Source organism: Dipodomys merriami, unplaced genomic scaffold (assembly GCF_024711535.1).
Source record: "Dipodomys merriami isolate MVZ:Mamm:240054 unplaced genomic scaffold, mDipMer1.0.p SCAF_20, whole genome shotgun sequence".
Taxonomy (NCBI): domain Eukaryota; kingdom Metazoa; phylum Chordata; class Mammalia; order Rodentia; family Heteromyidae; genus Dipodomys; species Dipodomys merriami.
Window position 1 is genome coordinate 4,908,309 of NW_027203382.1, and position 13,134 is coordinate 4,921,442.

Sequence of the window (13,134 nt, forward strand, 5' to 3'; positions counted from 1 at the left end):
AGCTACAAGGACCCTTCTCTTATTCTTGGACAGCATCATAAGCTGACAAACAGCATTGCACTCCTTGCAATATAAAACAAAGAGGTGACACACTTAGCCCATTCAATAAAGTAAAGTTGCATCTTTCTATCCTCTGGTTTTCCACTCTTATTGAAATGAATTTTTCAAAGATACTCAAAAATTATAATAAGTATAAACATTTTCCTTAAAGTCGCTAAAAAATCTTTGTCTAAGTATTTCAAATAACTTCTTGTAGAGTCATGGAATTAATGAAAGAAAGATTGATCTTTCAAACTTTTTGTCCTCTTTGTCTTCAAATAACGTTACATGGCATACCCAGATAAATTCAATTATTTTTCTAATGCTGAAGTCTGTGACCAGCACTCATTCTTTTGGGATTTAGTGATTCACATTAGACCTGCATATTGTAAAATATGAAATAGAGGGTATTTGCTAGTTTTGACTTCTACCATACATGGTAGCAATGAGCAGTGTAAACATAAGCACTCAGAGAGTGCAGATAAAGAGACTGGTCTTAAAAGGAAAGCCTTGAAGTGATTTTTAATTGTATTGGCTGATTTGATTTAAAAACTATGGAGCCTTTATCTCTTTTCAGCAGTCTATTTATGTCCTCTGCTCCCATTCTGATTCTAATTATTGTATAGCTTATTTAGTTGATTTTTGTTACAGCATAACTTTGTTTAGGTTAAATTTTAAAATGGAATAATTTTTACCTATTGCTATGTGACAATTATACTCTCTGATATATAAAAATAAACATTTTGGATAAGAATATGCACGTATAAACTATTACTATTTCAACTTTAATTTTCCTTATTACAATGTTTCTTAGAATGGCATATTAGTATACCTAATTACTCATAAATGTAACATTGCCACTGCCTTTTATTCTTTAACCTGTCTTTTTCCATGGGTTGCATAGTAAGCGGTAAATTCCGTGTGACTCCTCCTGCCACTATGTCTCCTTTACCTAGCTGACCTTATTTTGATCTAGGTCTTTCAACCACAAGCATGTACAGGAGTGAGGAAAATAAACAGTGTGGCTGATTCAGGTATCAGATATATATTTGTATATATTAAAGTACATTTTCAGAGAGCCTTATAATATAATACAGTTAATATTATTCTAAAAATGCAGCCTATAGTTTTTGAGAGGATGAGACTACTTGGTTAGCAATTGATCTGCTTTTAGATAAGAAAAACTTTCAACTGTGTCACAAATATACTTCACGTTTAGCCTATATGTTTGTTCTATAACTTTGGCTTCAGTGGTTTGGTTTTGTTTTAACTTTTTACCTAGCAGAAATAATCTCTAGGTACTTTTTTTCTGAAAATATTCTGACTAATCTATTTGGGTGCTTCAAAATATCCACGTAATTATTTGTTAATAAAACCTAGAATAATAGAAACTGAGAGGGTACTGTTTATTTTTGTTCAGTCATTGAAGGTGAAGCATTGTTATCTTTTACATGATATAAAACAGAGTCTCTCTAAATCAGTGAGTCAGTACTAATCTTATACCTTGTTCTGAGCTCATCTGTCATAAATGAGAAAAAAAAAGATTCTATGGAGAAAGAAAATTATCTACTTCTTCAGAGATAATGAACTTGTGTTTTTTAGTCCAAACAGTGTAACACTCTAGTAGAAGAAATCAATGCATAAAAGACAAACTATTTTGCCAAAGAGCCCTTTTCCTTTCATAATCCCAGTGTTTCATCTATAAAACCTCAACTGATACAAATCTAAACCAATTTGATCAGTTTTTGTAAAATCTCCATCCTGGGCACATCCTCTATTATTGTACTTATTATACTTTGTTATAGGTATACATTTACATGCTTATTTCCACAACTAGGTCTTTACTTTCTTTAAAACAAAGGGTTTTCTTTAACTCTTTTAGGTAATTTGTACCTAGCAGTTTGTTTTGTAAGAAGCATTCAAATGTTTTCTGAGTGCATGAATGAATGATGTTTTAAGGGCTTTTGAAATGAGCATTAAAAGGCAAAGCATTAATTCTAACAAAGAGGATAGCATCACCATGGAGATGAACTTCAACTAGAATTTTGAAGAATGAAATAAATTATGCTAGTATATATCAGACAAAGCTCAACAGATTTCTAAGTTGATTCTAAATGCATTCAGCTAAAATGCTTACAGTATCCAAACACAACCTATAGACAGTTTGTCAAAGTAGGCTATAAATTACAGAGGGAAATATACTGATGCTCAAAGCAGTAAAGGAATTTATCTTTCAAGTACTGTAAGCAAAATCTCATGTGGAAAAATAGGTTTTCAAAATTATGACAGTGACCCCCTTCAATGGATACCGTATGGTATGATGAATGATCTTTCACCTAGATTTCAGATGGCGTGGCTGGAACTTGCACGAGGAGGTGATGCGTCTAATCTTTTAATTGCACACTGAAGGTGAGCTGACAGATCCACAGCAGTGTGTCATATGCTTGACAGGATTTGTAATACTTTAGGTTCTCCTAACATAACTTGTCACTGTGTCTTAAGTGTGTCTCTATTCTTTCCTGGAGGGGCAAATCACCCTTCTAATATTTCCCCAAATATCTTCATACTGAACACTGTGTGCTGTGTGAGGACAACTTGCCTAAAATAGGTCAAGATATTATTATGGACAATTTGATTTGATATGGGCCAAAAAAACTAGATCTCCTATAAAATATAGTATAAGAGCCAACTTTATATTCAGTGATAGTTTTGTGGTATGTAAGCATTAGTTTGCCAAACTTTGTATGTTTAGTGACAAATAGTAAGACATGAGATTCTGAAGTAGGTCATGGAAAGAAGGTTTAGAATATCATAAATTAAAGTGCACTCAAATATAGTTCTTTAATTTTCTCTATTTAAAGAGATTCAAAGCCATTCAAGAGGTGGTTGGTATACCTGGGTTTTTACCTGTTATTTCATTATATCACTCATGCAAAGAGTACTAACAGGGTTTTAGTGTTGACAGGGACAGTGACTATAATTTCACAATATTATATATTTACCAAACCACATATGAGCCATTGTTTTGCAGTTATATACCCAGTATTTTAAAAGAAACAAAGATTTATGGACTGGTCACAAAATTGTACTACAGTTTCAATGTAAAGTCAGGGGAATATAATAAACCTAGAAGGAAGAAAAGAATGAAAGATGATAACAAAACCTAAGGCATAATTGAAGTATTTTTGTTGTTATAAAAGGACTAGCTAATGGCAGAAGTTAGGAATCATGAGAGAAGACTTCATCTCCAAGTATAAAGGTAATACATGCAGAAACCAGATAAGAACCAGTATGCTTTGCTAGAAGAGCAAGCCACAGAAGGGATTACTTGGAAGAAAACTGTCTAAAGAGAAATTGATGGAAATCCATAGCAAGGGAAAAAAACATACATATAGACATGAGATGGAAATTTGGATCAAATGACCATATAATCCCTTCATATCTATAAAATTAGCCAACCAGAGTTTATCATGTGAATAACAGAGCTGTAATGATAAATGTGGTATGGTCAGACAGGAATAGAAAATTGCTCCAGAGAGAACTCAGAAATATAAACAAACCCATTAATTTACAATAATGGGGCCACACTGATCAATGAATAAGAGACATGTTTACTGTACAATTTTAGGAAAACTAATTCATTATATGGAGAAAAAGTTAGATTGATACCTAATAATTCATAACCAAAATATTGCAAAGAAGATGATTGTTAAAGGGTTATAATACAAAATAATAGGGACATAATAATAATAATATACAAATATATTAAAAATGTCAAACCTTATCTCCATGATAAGACTTCTTAAAATTTCAAAATCATAAGTCACAAAGCAAGAACACTTGTTTATTCACATGATATGAAATCCAAACAGATAGAAGAAAAGATTTTAAATGTGTTTACTACAAATGACTGAAAGTTACTAAGATAGATACTTTTAATCCTAAACATTACACAATATGTAAACATATACAAACCTGAGGTATCTCATTAATATTTTCATTTTTAAGTTTAAATATTAGCAAAACTATAATTTAATCTTCATGTAAAATGTTATTATTAAGAGTCTTGCACTGTAAAAACAAGTTCGCTATGCTTTCAGACCTTCTTACCTTGGGTATTTTTGAGATAGGATCTTGGTTTTGGGCCAATGTGAGCTAGAATTCTTCTACATCTGCTCCTCTGTGTTTTTGGAGATGACCAGTACATGCCACTTTGTCTAGCTGTTGCATAGTTGAACTCTTACTAATTTTAATTCTGAGACTGGCCTTTAACTGGCATCTCTCAGTGTTGTCTTCCAAGTAACTAGGACTAGAGACTCAAGCCTCCATGCTCAATGGAATGGATGTGAATAAAAGTTTTATGTGATAAGAAATGTTGAAAGCTAAGAAACATATAAAGATGTTTTCTAAATTTGTAAACTAAAATATACAAATAAACAATATAAAATATTGTTTAATGTATATTATATATATATATACAAATATAAAATAAACAAGAATTCTCATTTACTGCTATGGAAAATGTAGATAACTGCTCTGCAGAAATGGTGCTATTTACTAATATAATAAAAAATATATATGGCTTATAGTCCAAGAATTCCTTCTTCCTGGTGTACAGTGCTAAGACCAATTGAAACAATCAGTGGAGTACATATGTAGATGTTCATTTGCAGTGATTTTTATAATACTAGCAGTCTGAAGCAACCTGAGAATTCAAAAACAATAGAAAAGAAAGGAAAGCACATAAAAACACATCATGAAATACCATATATCATAAAGGTACACAAAGAAACATAAATATTTTTTTTAATATTATTTTATTTTATTTGAGAACATACTGTACAGAGGGGCTACGATTACATGGGCAGGATAATGCATACATTTCTTACCAAGCATTGCAGCCTCCTCCTTTGTTTACCCTTCACCTCCCTTCCCAGCCTCCCCCCTCCCCCCACCCAATTATACCCCCCTCCCCCCCCCCGACATTGTAAAGCTGGTTTTGACATGACATTTTGTACTTCTCATTGTTGCAACAGGTCTACCTGAATCCTTAAAAGAAACATAAATATTCTGAGATCACAAACATGGAATGAGTGATTGACAGGCAGGTAAATGTATAGGTAGAGATACAATATGTAATATCATAACCTTACAGTAAATAAAAATATAGGCTCATAATAATACAATTTGCTAAACTATGCTTATGTATAACACACATTAAAATAATAGTATAATAACTTAGATAAACTGGACTGAATGGTCTATGGAAATTAAAAAGTAAATCGGGAAAGCAAGAGAGAAAAGTTGATGATACTGTATCATGAACTCAGAAAAAACTCAACTTTTAAAATCTGAGATCCAGAATGTTACATAAAAACAGAAAAAAAACAAATTCACATTTTTGTTCATGAGACCTAGAGATGGAGGACATTGCATTTTATAGTGATGATTCTCATTTTCCCTCATTAACTCACAACATTATTCAGATATCCCAGGAAGGAACAGGACTTCATTTTTACCTCATGGAAAGGTTTTATAGGCACAGTCCTCAAGGTTTTGCCTATAAAATTCAAGTTTTGATCAAGACTTTCTTGCAGCATATTATGTGCATGCATAGATGAAAGAAGAGAAAAAAATATCTCTGAATTTCTCCCTTTGAAACCATTTTCAACTAAGTACTAAAATATTTCAGTCCTTTTAAACATTTTTTAATGGAAGAAAAGTTTAATTTGAAGATAATATGAAACTGCTATAATAGCTTATTAAACATAAAGGATAAAAGATCTAGTGAAGCTTTAAAATGGTAATTAAAAGAGCTGATGTGTGTCTAATGCATTTATTCAGTGTCTTCTAGCAGTAAGTCATGATAATGTTAATTTTTTGCCTATATATTCAAGTTATTATTACTGAAGTTTCTGTCTCCATCTATTGTCAAATTTCTGTGGTATCACCGCACTTGAGTCACCAAAAGTAGCAAAAAGTGTACTCATAATAATGTACTGGGACAAGTTTACAAGGCAGAATGCCACCGTACCAGCTTCTTTACAGGGAAATGTAACTAAATAATGTCACCAACCCTAAGAGGGAGGGGTTGCTACATGAGGTGTATAGATTAAGGTACAACTAGAAGTAACAAGAAGAATTTACAAGTTTTCAGTATATTGAGGTCTATTTGGTTTTAGGGTATTTTCAATTTAGAAAAAACAATATACTGGTAAATCAGTGCCTCATAATTGTCTGTGAGGGAAGTAGAGCTGTATTGCCAGCTCACAGAGGAGGAATCTAGATGTACAAAGGTATTTTTGGAAATGTGCTAAAAATCATATTACTGTTATATTAAGATATAACTTGTTCACTGGATTCCTTGTTTCAGGTCACATTCATGTTCTTGAGCATGATTTAAAATTTTCCCTGGAATATAAACAGCTTTATGAAGTTATTTTCCACCTTATATTAGTAGTAACATTTCCTTAAAGCCTGACATAACAAAATGTTAAGAGAAACAAAATGTTAGAGAAAATGCTGTAGGGTGGAAGAGTCTGATGGAATCACAAAAGAGATTTTTCAATATATATTTTTATTGTAAAGATACTGTTCAGTGGATTAATGAGTATATTTCCTATCAAGGATTGTTACCCCCTCCTTTGTTTTTCCCCTACCATCCCTTCCCTTCCACCTCCCCAGCTCCTCCCTCACCCCCATGAAAGATTTAAAGTTTGTTTTCAATATAGTGTCTTGTGCATCTCATTGCTACAATGGGTCAACCTGTATCCTTAAAAAAATTATATATATATATATATATATATATATATATATTTTATTTTTTGGTAGTGGGGCTCGAACTCTGGGCCTGAGCACTGCCCCTGAGCCCTTCAGTGAAAGGCTAGTGCTCTACCATTTGAACCACAGCACCACTTCCCCATTTTCTGAGTGGTTTATTGGAGATAAGAGTCTCACAGATAAGTTGATGTTAGGCAAAATGAACCCCAAGATAAGGATTCAAACGTTTTTTCTTTCTTGCGATTGTTTCTAACATATTTATAAGATGATTTCTTTGTTGCTTTGTATGTCCCTCCCTCACGGTATAACCCCTTTTTTTTTTTTTTTTTTTTTTTTTTTTTTTTTTTTTTAAATTGTATTTTATTTTATTTGAGAACATACTGTACAAAGGGGCTACAATTACATGGGCAGGATAATGGATACATTTCTTACCAAGCATTGCAGCCTCCTCCTTTGTTTACCCTTCACTTCCCTTCCCCGCCTCCCCCCTCCCCCCACCCAATTTTACCCCCCTCCCCCCACCCAATTATACCCCCCTCCCCCCCCCACACCGGCATTGTAAAGCTGGTTTTGACATGACATTTTGTACTTCTCATTGTTGCAACAGGTCCACCTGAATCCTTAAACGACTTGTTTGTCCCCATCTACTCCACATGTTATACTGACATCAAATATAGTGAAAACGGGGGTTACACTGTGGGGGAGGGACATACAAAGCAACAAAGAAATAATCTTATAAATGCATTAGAAATACATGCATGAAAGAAACGAAAACATTAAAATACATATTTAAGGGTTCATTTTCCTAGCATCACATTATCTGACCTTTTCGGCTTGACTCATACCTATACTAGATATTGCAAATAAGGGAAACCATGGGACCTATGCTTCTTTGGGCCTGGCTTACTTCACTTAATATAATTTTTTCCAAACCTTTCCATTTCCTAACAAATGGGGAAATGTCATTCTTTCTGATGGAGGCATAGAATTCCATTGTGTATATATACCACATTTTCTTGATCCATTCATCTACTGAGGGGCATCTGGGTTGGTTCCATATCTTAGCTATGGTAAATAATGCTGCAATAAACATAGTTGTGCTGGTAGCTTTAGTGTGGTCTTGTTTGTAAACATTTGGGTAAATGCCCAAAAGTGGGATTGCTGGATCATAGGGGAGATCTATGTGAAGTCTTTTGAGGAACCTCCATACTGCTTTCCAAAGTGGTTGAACAAGTTTACATTCCCACCAACAATGAAGTAGGGTTCCTTTCTGTCCACATCCCCTCCAGCATCTGTTGTTATTGGAGTTCTTGATTTTTGCTGTTCTAACTGGAGTGAGGTGATATCTCAATGTTGTTTTGATTTGCATTTCTTTTATGGCTAGGGATGTTGAACATTTCTTCATGTGTCTATTGGCCATCCTTCTTTCTTCTTCAGAGAAGCTTCTCTTTAAGTCTTTCGCCCACTTATTTATTGGGCAGTTGTTTCTTTGAGGATTTGTTGTTGGGTGGTTTAATTTTTTGAGTTCCAAGGATATTTTAGATATGAGACCCTTGTCCGTTGTATGGCTAGTAAAGATCTTCTCCCAATCGGTGGGTTTTCTATTGATCTTGCCAGCTATGTCATTTGCCCTGCAGAAGCTCTGCAATCTTATGCAATCCCATTTGTCCAACCTTTCTTTGATTTGTTGTGCTTCCGGGTCTCTATTCAGAAAATTTCGACCTGAGCCAAGGAGACCTAGGGTTTCTCCTATTCCATCCTGTAATGTTTTCAGAGTGTCTGCTTTGAGTTCAAGGTCTTTGATCCATTTGGAGTTGATTCTGGTGCAGGGTGATATATAAGGATCTAGCTTTAGTTTTCTACATGTAGTTAACCAATTTTGCCAGCACCATTTACTGAAGAGGCTGTCTTTCTTCCATTCTATTGTTTTAGCTTCCTTATCGAAGATTAGGTGGCTATAGGTCTGTAGGTTCATTTCTGGGTTTTCAATTCTATTCCATTGGTCCTGAGGTCTGTTCTTATGCCAATACCAAGCTGTTTTGATTACTATGGCTTTATAGTAGAGTTTGAAATTTGGTATTGATATTCCTCCAGCAGTGTTCTTTCCGTTGAGGAGCGTTTTTGCTATTCGGGGTCTTTTATTGTTCCATATGAATTTTTGGATTGCCTCCTCTATTTCCTTGAAGAATGAGGGTGGAATTTTGATAGGTATCGCGTTGAATTTGTAGATAGCCTTGGGAAGTATTGCCATTTTCACGATGTTAATCTTGCCAATCCAGGAGCATGGGAGGTTTTGCCATTTTTTAAGTTCTGTGTTGATTTCCTTTTTCAAGATTTTAAAGTTTTCATCATAGAGGTCCTTCACTTCTTTGGTTAAGTTAATTCCTAGGTATTTTATTTTTTGTGGGGCTATTACAAATGGAGTTGCTTTCCTAATTTCAGCCACACTTTTCTCATTGTTGGCATATAGAAAAGCCATTGATTTTTGGGGGTTAATTTTATAACCTGCTACTTTGCCAAAGTTTTGAATCAGCTTGAGTAATTTGGGAGTGGAGTCTATGGGATTCTTTAAATACAAGATCATGTCATCTGCAAAGAGGGAGAGTTTTATTTCTTCTTTCCCTATTTGGATCCCCTTTATGTCTGCATCTTGTCTTATTGCTGTAGCTAGGCATTCTAATACTAGATTGAAGAGAAGTGGAGAGAGTGGGCATCCTTGTCTTGTTCCTGAGTTAAGAGGAAATGGCTTTAGTTTTTCACCATTGAGTATAATGCTGGCTGTAGGTTTGTCATATACAGCCTTTATTATATTGAGGAATGTTCCATGGATTCCTAATTTTTCCAGAACCTTCATCATAAAGGGGTGTTGGATCTTGTCAAATGCTTTTTCTGCATCTATTGAGATAACCATGTGGTTCTTATTCTTGCTCCTGTTGATGTGATGAATAATATTAATTGATTTGCGTATATTGAACCAGCTTTGCATCCCTGAAATGAATCCTGTTTGATCATGGTGTATGATTTTTTGGATGAATTGTTGAAGTCGATTGGCCAAAATTTTGTTGAGAAGTTTTGCATCAATGTTCATCAAAGAAATGGGTCTATAGTTCTCTTTCTTTGATGAGTCCCTGCCTGGTTTTGGGATGAGGGTTATGATGGCTTCATAGAATGTGTTCGGTAGTGAGCTTTCTCTTTCAATTTCATTGAAGAGTTGGAGGAGTATTGGTGTGAGCTCTGCTTTGAAGGCCTTGTAAAATTCCGCTGTAAAACCATCTGGTCCTGGACTTTTCTTAGCTGGGAGGTCTCTTATTGCTGTTTCTATTTCGATGCTTGATATGGGCCTGTTAAGCTGGTTTAACTCATCTTGGTTTAGTTTTGGCATGTCAATATTTGCTAGGAAAAGGTCCATTTCTGTCAAGTTCTCAAACTTATTAGCATAAAGTTTTGAGAAGTATTCCCTTATAATGTTCTGAATCTTGGTTGTTTCCGTGGTGATGTTTCCATTCTCATCTCTGAGTTTATTAATTTGGGTGTGTTCTCTCCTTTTTCTGATAAGGTTTGCTAAGGGTCTGTCAATTTTGTTAAGTTTTTCAAAGAACCAACTCTTTGTTTTGTTGATTCTTTCTATAGTTTTTTTGGATTCTAATTCATTTAATTCTGATTTAATTTTGATTATTTCTTTCCGTCTACTGGATTGGGGTTTATCTTGCTGCTCTTTTTCAAGGAGGTTTAGATGTGTCATTAAATTATTAGTTTCCGATCTCTCCAATTTGTTGATGTAGGAGCTCAGAGCTATAAACTTGCCTCTGAGTACTGCCTTTGCTGTGTCCCAGAGGAGCTGGTAATTTGTGTGTTCATTTTTGTTGAATAGCATGAACATTTGAATTTCCTTTCTAATCTCTTCCATGACCCACTCATGATTCAGCAGTGTGTTGTTCAGCCTCCATGTGATACCGGACTTTCTTTGGTGGCTTTTGGTGTTGAGTTCTAATTTTATTCCCTTGTGGTCAGAGAGAATGCAAGGTATAACATCAATGTTTCTGAATTTAGACAAGTTTGCTTTGTGGCCTAAAATGTGGTCTATTTTAGAAAACGTCCCATGTGCTGCTGAGAAGAACGTGTATTCTGATGCTGCTGGGTGAAATGTTCGGTAAATGTCTGTTAAGTCTAGTTGATCTATGCAGCTGTTTAGATCTGCGGTTTCTCTGTTGAGTTTTTGCCGAGTTGATCTATCTAGTGGGGAGAGTGGTGTGTTAAAATCCCCAACGATTAATGTCTTTGGATCTATCTGGGATTTGAGGGAAAGTAGTGTTTCTTTGATAAATTTGGGTGCTCCATTGTTTGGCGAATAGATATTTAGAATTGTAATATCCTCCTGAAGGAGAGATCCTTTAATTAGTATGTAGCGACCTTCTTTATCTCTTCTCACGAATTTTAATTTGAAGTCTATTTTATCTGATATTAGGATTGCAACTCCCGCCTGTTTATGAGGGCCGTTTGCTTGGTAGATTTTGTTCCAGCCTTTAACCTTGAAAATATGTTTGTTTTTACGGGCAAGATGTGACTCCTGCAGGCAGCAGATAGAAGGGTCTTGTTTTTTAATCCAACTAGACAGTCTATGTCGCTTAATTGGAGAGTTCAGTCCGTTAACATTAAGAGATAGGACTGAGAGGTATTTGGGAGTTCCTGCCATGTTATCCACCTTCTTGGGGGCTGTGAAAACTGGGTTCTTCCTAAGGCTCTTGGATTCTCAGTTTGGGTGCAGTTTCTTGGCCTTTGTTGCGTTCTTGTTGGTTTTCTATGTGTAGGACATCTTTAAGAATCTTTTGCAGGGCTGGTTTGGTGGAGATGTATTGTTTCAATTTTTCTTTGCTATGGAAGGTTTTTATTTGGCCTTCAGTTATGAAGGAGAGTTTAGCTGGGTACAGTATTCTTGGTTGATAGTTGTTTGTTTTTAGGGCATGGCATACATCATTCCAGGCTCTTCTTGCTTTGATTGTCTCTGGTGAGAAATCTGAGGTAATTCTAATTGGTTTCCCTTTATAGGTGATTAACCTTTTCTCCTTGACAGCTTTAAGGATCTTTTCCTTGGTCTGGGTTGATCCTGTGTGGATTATAATGTGACGGTGGGATGTCCTATTCTGGTCTGGTCTATTTGGGGTTCTAAAAGCTTCTTGTATCTGAATAGGCCTATCTTTTTGTATGTTTGGGAAGTTCTCTGCTAGGATCCTGTTAAACAAATTTCCTAGACCATTAACTTCTGTTTCTAGGTGCTCCTCTACACCCATTATCCTTAGATTGGGCCTGCTGATGGTGTCTTCCAGGTGTTGGATAGACCGTTCATATTTCTTGGACTTGTCTTGGATGGTTGTATGTTCTTTCTCTATAATATCTAGGCTGTCTTCAATCCCTGAGATTCGATCTTCTGCATGGTCTAACCTGCTGTCAAGACTCTCTACTTTGTTTTTTATCTCTTTTCCTTCTAATTGGTCAGCTTTGATGGCTTCAAGTTCTTTGTTGAAGCTCTGTTTTAGGTCTTGTATGAATTTCTTTACTTCCTTAATTTGGTGTTCAGTGTTTGTTCTCAAATCACTTAGTTGATTGGTTATGGTTTCTTTGGACTCCCATTCCTTCTGTTGGGTTCCATTCAGCCTTCCCTTTGTGGTCTCCCTGACTTCCTTCAGCTCTTTGTTAATGGATTCCATGAATGTCTTTAGTGATCTTTGTGTATTCTCTACCTGGTCTCTTAATTCGTGAATTACTCTTTGATTAGTTTCCTCCCTTCTGTGGGATTCCTGCAGTTCTCTTTGAGTGTTCTCTGCCTGCTCACGCCATTCCTCCCTTTCTCTTTGAGTATTCTCAAGTTGTTCACGCAAATCCTGTATCAGTTTTTGAGAAGCTTCCTCACGCTTATGATGTTCCTGTATAAACTTCTGGGATGCCTCCTCTCTCTCCCTATCACGCTCATACAGAGTCCTTTGTACATTGTCAAACTTCTCATTTATCATGTTTGCTATTAGTGTTTGTAGAGCTATTTGGGAACTCTCCTCTGGATTATTCTTTATCTGTTCTAATCCCTGATTATCAAGGTTGGGAATTGAGATACCCGAATTTGCCATTTTTCTTGTGTTTTTCCGGCTTACTCGGCCCATTTGAGATACAGATTGCACCAGTTTTGTGCTAGAACACTATCTTAAGGCAACCATCAACCAAAGTTTGCATTTGTACAGTCAATAGTCTACAGATACAATCTAGTTCAACAGATACATCTATTCAACATCAAATGACTATATGTTAAAGGACTTCGAACCGCAG